The following is a 6,854-nucleotide window of genomic DNA, read 5'->3' on the forward strand; positions in this document are numbered from 1 at the left end:
GTCTCTTCACAACTCCGATGTCAGTCCTATTTTATAACAGTGGCATTATGTCATATTTGTCTTTTTGTGATGGAGATATTTCGCTCAGCATAATGTCCTCCAGGGTCACCCATTTTGTATAATATTTCATGAGTTCCTTGTTTTTCAATGCAGTGTAGTATTCCATTGTGTGAATATACCAGAACTTCTCTATCCATTCTTTCATTGATGGGCACTTGAGTTGTTTCCAACTCTTTGCTATTGTGAACAAAGCCGCAATAAACATTAGTGCGCATGTTATTTTATTCTTTGTATAGTCCCATTTCTACAATGATTTGCTCAGCATGCAGTTTGAGTAGGCACAGAGAAAGGATACAACCCTGACACACACCTTTCCTGATGTTAAACCATGTGGTATGTGGTGTTCCCTTGTTCTGTTTGACAACAGCTTCTTGGTTTATGGGTAGGTTTCACACGAACACAGTTAATGTTCTGGGATTCCCGTTCAACATACATGGTTGCAGCAGTCAAGAAATAAAAAAAGACATATTAACTTGGGAAACTCTTGCTGTCCAGAATGCCTTCAAAGTACGATGATGTCAGTTTCATATTTAATAAGAGTGCCTGATCCAAGCCACGGTGTTTGTCTGTAATTGCTCTTAGCATGTGGAAGTTGAGCAGTAAAGGATGACAGAAGAACTGACCCCTTTGAGCTGTGGTGTTGGAGAAGAGCACTGAATTTTCCATGGATGGCCAAGAGAACAAACAGATAAGTCTTAGAAGAAGTCACAACCAGAGCGCTCCTTAGAATCTTAGGATAGTGATTCTTCATCCCACATATTTTGGACTGGTTGTTGGGAGAGACCAGTCCTTGGAAAAGGACATCATGGTGGGAAAAGTGGAGGGTCGGTGAAAAAGAGGGAGACCCTCAAGAAGATGGATTGGGAAAGTGACTGTAAAAGGGGCTGGAGTGTATAAAAATGGTGAGGATGGCACCTAACAACATGCTCCCCTAAAACTGATCAGTGCCCCGGGAGGCGGGACCCCAGCTCCGCACATCTCTTGGGTTGGACCCTATCTGTGTGGCGTGGTTTTGGAAACTCGCAAAGCTTTGCTTCTGTCCCGCAAATTAGAAAAAGCCTCATATTACCCTCAATCTCGCCCTTTGTTTCCTTTGAAGGATCAATTCTTTGGGACACTTGTCATGGTTGCTTTCATGGTGTTCAAATCTGTATTTTCATATATGTTGTTATTCTGCACCATTGAGTTGGGACCAACTCAGCTGACCCTCAGGTTTTCGGAGGCTGTAAATCACACCAGAGGAGACTGCCCATCTTTCTCCCATGAAACAGCTGGTGGAGTCAATCCATGTGTCTTAGGTTGGGAGGCAACTATTTTTGTATATAGAGGGATATACTTTTCTCAACATTTCTCTCTCTCATTGACGTCGAATCGTAACTGACTCATAGCTGATCCTTCATTGGGTTTTTGAGGCTGTAGCATGGAAAATCTGCAGCTAGAGACCTCTCCAAATTATTGAGGAGTAATGACATCAGTTTGAGGACTAAGATGCGTCTGATTCAGGCCATAGTCTTTCCGATGACTTGCTACGCATGTAAGAGCTGCACAAAAAATAGGGATGACAGAACTGCCGCCTTTGAGCTGTGGTGTTGGAGGAGAGCACTGAATAACCCCTGGACGACCAAGAGAATGAACAGTTATGTCTTGGAGAAGGTGCAACCAGAGTGCTCTTCAGAGGCAAGAATGAGGAGGCTTCACCTCACTACTTTGGCACATTGTTGGGAGGGGCTATTCCTTGGAGAGGGAGATGATTCTGGGAAGGGTGGAAGGTCAGTGAAGGAGAGGAAGACCCTCAACCAGGTGGACTGACACAGTAACTGCTGCAATGGGCTCTTGTGTGTGAGGATGGCGCAGGATAGAACAATGATCAGATCTTTCATTCAGAGGGTCACTATGAGTTGATCTCAACTCGACAGCATCTAAGAACAGAAACAAATAGCGTGGGAGGATATTACCCCTATTTATCCTGTAGAGGCCCTGGTGGATTTGAGCTTCTGGCTGAGTTAACTGTGCTCCTGAAGGACTATCCCACCTATATAGTGAGTAACCTTCGGCTTGGCAGCAGGTCCACCTCCTGGGGAACAGATTGCTAGAACCGAGAGCATGGTGATAGGTGTCTAAATTTGGCAAATCCCAAGGAGAGTGCCTTACATATGCAGATTACCTTAAAGACCGTCTCCTGGTCCCAAGGACCCACCAGAGAATGCCTTCCTAGACGGTGGCTTGATTTCCTAGCATATCTGTAGCCTGAGCTGGACCTTATTATCGAAAGCAAAGAAAACAATGTGGGACAGGGACCGTCTGACCTCCTCTAACTTCCCAAGAGGGAGGTAGACTCAAGAGCAACACCCCAAGGCAGATTCCAATGAGACGGAGGTCAGAGGTCAGCCATGGCTCCTCTCTCCAACCTTTTTACCAATTCTTATACCAACCGTCCCTCCTACAACCCTCTGCACTTGTCTGTTGAGCTCAGAAATCTATTGCAATAGCCATGCAGAACTCCTAGGCCATATTCATGATTATAGGGTGTGTCCTGGAAGTAACAGGCTACAATTCAGAATCAGAAACTATTCTGGATACAGTCAGAACAGCTTCTCCGCAGTGGCTGCAGGGTCCCTCTTTTCTGGTCTTTAGTTCTTGGTGGGACCTTACTTGGGCCAGGAATATAAAGTTCTTTAACTCCACCAGTGAGTGTCCACAGACACCTCGCTGTGCTAACAAGCCTCTTCCCCACAGGTTCTCAGCTCTTTCGTTTCACAGGGTGGGAAGCACACTGCATTGTCTCCGGTCATTTCCATTTCTCCCCATCTTTCGCCTTCTCCCCATTTCTCACCATCTCAAGTGTAGTATCTCTTGGTCTGTCTCCTCAGTCTATGAGGCTCTCAGTGCAGGGATCCTGGGTCCAAAGAATGACCTCACTTCACTCCTGCCTCTTCTTTCCTGGTGGTGATGAGGTTCCCTTCCCGCCTGTGGAAGTGATTCGTTTTAAGCCTAGCAGGATGGCAAAATAGATCAAGCCCCCTCTCAGGGTCCCATACATCTTACTGGCGTGGTAAAACTACACAGCTCAAACTAATTTCTGTCCAGTCGGAGCTGACTCAGAACAAGCTGATCCTCCCGTGAGCTTTCAAAGGCTATAAATCTCCAGGGAGGAGCTCGCCCATCTTTCTTCCACAGAGTCACCGGGGGGCTCGAAGAGAGGCACCAACTTTGGTTTACAATGCAGCTCACTAAAACCTATGCCACCAGAGCTCCCTCAGCCCTGAAGGGGTGCCACGGCCCTGTTTTGTGGGTGTTGTCAGGTGCCATCAGTTGGCTCTGACTCTCACTGACCCTGTGGACCACAGAACAAAGGCTGCCTGACCCAGTGCCACCCTCGTCATCCCTGCTGTGCCAAGTCCTGCATTGCAGTCACTGGGTCAACCCAGCTGTTGAAGGTCTTCCTCTTTTTAGCTGACCCTCTGGTTTTCCAAGCATGGCGTCCTTCTCCAGGGACTGACCCCTCCTAATAGCACACCCAGAGTATGCGAGACGATTTCACCATTCTTACTCTTAAGGAAAGAGCACTGTTCTGCACTTCTGCCGAGACAGACTTGTTTGCTCTTTTTTGGCAGTCCATGGTATACCCAATAGTCCTCACCAGAACCTCAACTCACAGGCACCAACTCTTTTCCAGTCTTACTTATTCCTTGACTGGGTTTTTTGCCTGCATGTGAAACAACTAAAAATACCATGACTTAAGCCAGGTTTACCTTAGTCTTTAAAGTGTCATCCTTGCTCTTTAGGGGGAGCTATCATGAAAGAAAAGCATTTTATTCCGTATATGAAGTAAGGAAAAGAGAAGGGTGGGCAAAGGAAGAGCTTGCAATCAGATCAATACCAAAGGTTGCTACAAACTCAATTTATACATATTTTTTTAACAAATCTGTTAGAGCTTTTCCAAGAATCACTAAAAATAATCCACTCACATTGAGTGTGTACAAAATAAGCTTTGGTGGTCTTCTTCGACATAAGGGTATTTTGCTAGTCAGCAGAGTCTTGATTGATAGAAGAGTCTGAGGGTCAGGAGTAATAATTTTGACAATTACTACATAACTTGGGAGGGACTGGAGACCATTAAGCTGAGCGAACTAACTCAGTTTCATAAGGACAAATACTGTATAAGACCATTATTGTAGAAATAGAAAGATAACTGGTAGAACATGTATGAGAATCCAAGGGGACGAAGGAAGGAGCAGAGAGGTGACAACAGGCAGGGGAGAAATCATAGGGTTGTACAATTTGATGGATGGAGGTGGGGTAAAGGAAATGGGAAAGATCCAGTGAAGATCTGGAAAGACAGAAGTGGTAGGCATAGTTCAATGTTAATTATTTTTGTAAAATAGGATGAATTAGAATGATCGTATGAAACACATTGTGAATGAAGGCTAGTGTGAAACACAATGTATATGAAATGTGTAAGCAAAGCAAAAGAAAATATTATAGTTACAAAAAATTAACAAAAAACATTTTAAAAGAGTCTGGTAGTGATAATCAAGAAGGAATTCTTTGACCCTAAAAACAAAAAGTATTCCCAGAGGTATGTGGTTCAAATCCACCAGATGCTCTGCTGGAGAAGAAGGGGGAAATCTCCTGTACCAGTCAGATCTGCTTTGATGGTACACGTAAAAACAATACAATAAAAATTTTAAAAAAAGTATAAACTATTATTGTTGTTGTTGATTGCCATCAAGTTGAACACGACTCATAGCGACCCTATGAACGAAAGGCCTCAAGACTTTCTATAACTATCGTCGTTTATCAAAGTTCATAGAGTTTCCACAGGCACGTTGTTTAGAGAGGAAATAAGATGGTCCTTCCGTTGGTGTCCTTTTATGCAGCACAGCTAAGCCTGGGTCCTCCCTTCCACTGTTAATTGACTTCCCCTTCTGGAGAACTGACAGACAAGCATTTCCTGGAGAAATTCTGGCAATGTCATGAATGCTTTGGCAGTTTGAAAGCTCAGAGGTTACTGTTGTTGCTTCTGCTGGGTGCCATCGAGTGCATGGTGACCCACGGAGACCACATGAACAGCAGATTGAAACCTAATAGGAATTAGAAGATCAAAAGCAATTTGGGATGACCAGAACCATCAGGGGCAGACGGAGGAGGAAGGTCCAGGGGGTGGGGGTACTGTTTGACAACTGGGGTGAAGGGATTGTCCTCCCTCTCCTGGGATACCCCCCAGCCTCTCCGGTCTGACAGGAAGGGGGCAGGCTGTAGCCCCCATGGGCAGGCCTGAGGGTGCCAGATGCTCTAGCCAGGTGGCTGGAAGTGGCTCAAAGGGGCACGCCCTTCAGGGAGATGACAGCACTGTCCCCCAGTTTCTCTGCCAGGGTACAGGGGTCCTTGACCTCCTCACAGCAGTTTGCTTGTGATTCATGCTTAATCTCTGTCAGCTGCTTCTTGATGGCATCCTTGGAGCCAGCACAGATCATTTTGCTCTTAAGGGGTGCACACTCAGGGGCCCAAAAGATAAACACCAGGTCCTCCTTCTTGCTCTCCTTGGTCTCATAGGTTGCATCACACAGGGCGTAGCAGCAGTCTTTGTCTGGCAGCATCTTGACAAAGGTGGCACAGAGGTCGTCGACAGTCTGGCTGACATCTCCAACCAGAATCTCCTTGTCTTCCTCCAGGATGATGTTCTTCTTGTCTTTGCCCTGACATAAGAGCACTGCCTTCTTCTGCTTCTTCACCTCCTCTGGTGTCGATGATTTGTGCACCTTCATGTCATTGAACACCTTGATGACACCATCAGAGACAGCCACACCAGAAGCCATGTTTTTTGGAAGCAAAAGGGACATGGCAAAGAGCATGAGAGAAGACAAGAAGCCACCGCAGCTGCTGCCTGGATCTGACTCTGTGTCAATCTACTTTGTCCAAAGTCTTCATTCTCTGACCCTCCACCTTCACCAGCATGATGTCTTTTTCCAAGGACAAGCCCCTCTGGGCTACACCTCCAAAGAACGTGAGAAGAAGTCTCATCAGCCTTGCCTCTAAGGAGTGCTCTATTGTCAAGACGGATTTGTTTATTCTTTTGGCAGTTCAATGTCTATTTAATATGCTTTGCCAATCTCTCAGCCCAGAACCATAAATTCTTCTTCAGTCTCCTTTATTCATTGCCCAACTTTCCCATGCATATGAAGCAAATGAAAATGCCATCATTTGAATCAAAGGCACCTTAGTCTTTAAATGGACATCCTTGCTCTTTAGCTCTTAGAAGAGCCCTTAACAGCTGGTTTTCCAAATGCAACAAGTCTTTATTTCTTGACTGTCGCTGCCTCGGGTGTAGCATAGAGGATTCTGGATGGTGTTTAAATGTGTGAAGGCTCAAAATGCAGTCAGATTTGACTGCGGGCTGCAATGTATACAAATCATTTGTTCTTACGCTTCAGGTTCTGTACCCCACTGCTGTCTAGTCACTTCCAAAATAAGTACCCTCCCTTGGTTTGAAATCAAGAAAGTTATGCATCAAAGCTGTATCTTTCTCCATTCCTATACAGCCCGTGTTCTGAACAAATAATTTGAGAAGCTAAATGTTAGGAAAAGGAAAGTGACATCAGGATCAGAAGAGGATTCATTCACAACTCGTGTTATGCAGATGACACAACATTGCTCACTGAAAGTGAAGAAGACTTAAAATGCTTCCTGCAGAAGATCAAAGACTGTAGTCTTCAATATGGATTAATTCTCAGCTTCAAGAATACAAAGGTTCCCACATCTGGGCTAATAGTCAGTATCATGATAGATGGAGA

The 6,854-nt window shown here is 45.1% G+C and overlaps 1 pseudogene; it reads right to left on the reverse strand.

Annotated features, from left to right (window-relative positions):
* Positions 1–5,378: 5,378 nt before the first annotated feature.
* Positions 5,379–5,879, reverse strand: LOC102863732 (annotated as a pseudogene).
* Between the last annotated feature and the right edge of the window lie 975 nt (positions 5,880–6,854).

The sequence above is a fragment of the Elephantulus edwardii genome, unplaced genomic scaffold, assembly GCF_000299155.1.
Source record: "Elephantulus edwardii isolate Elephantulus edwardi_28Jun2011 unplaced genomic scaffold, EleEdw1.0 scaffold00237, whole genome shotgun sequence".
NCBI lineage: Eukaryota > Metazoa > Chordata > Mammalia > Macroscelidea > Macroscelididae > Elephantulus > Elephantulus edwardii.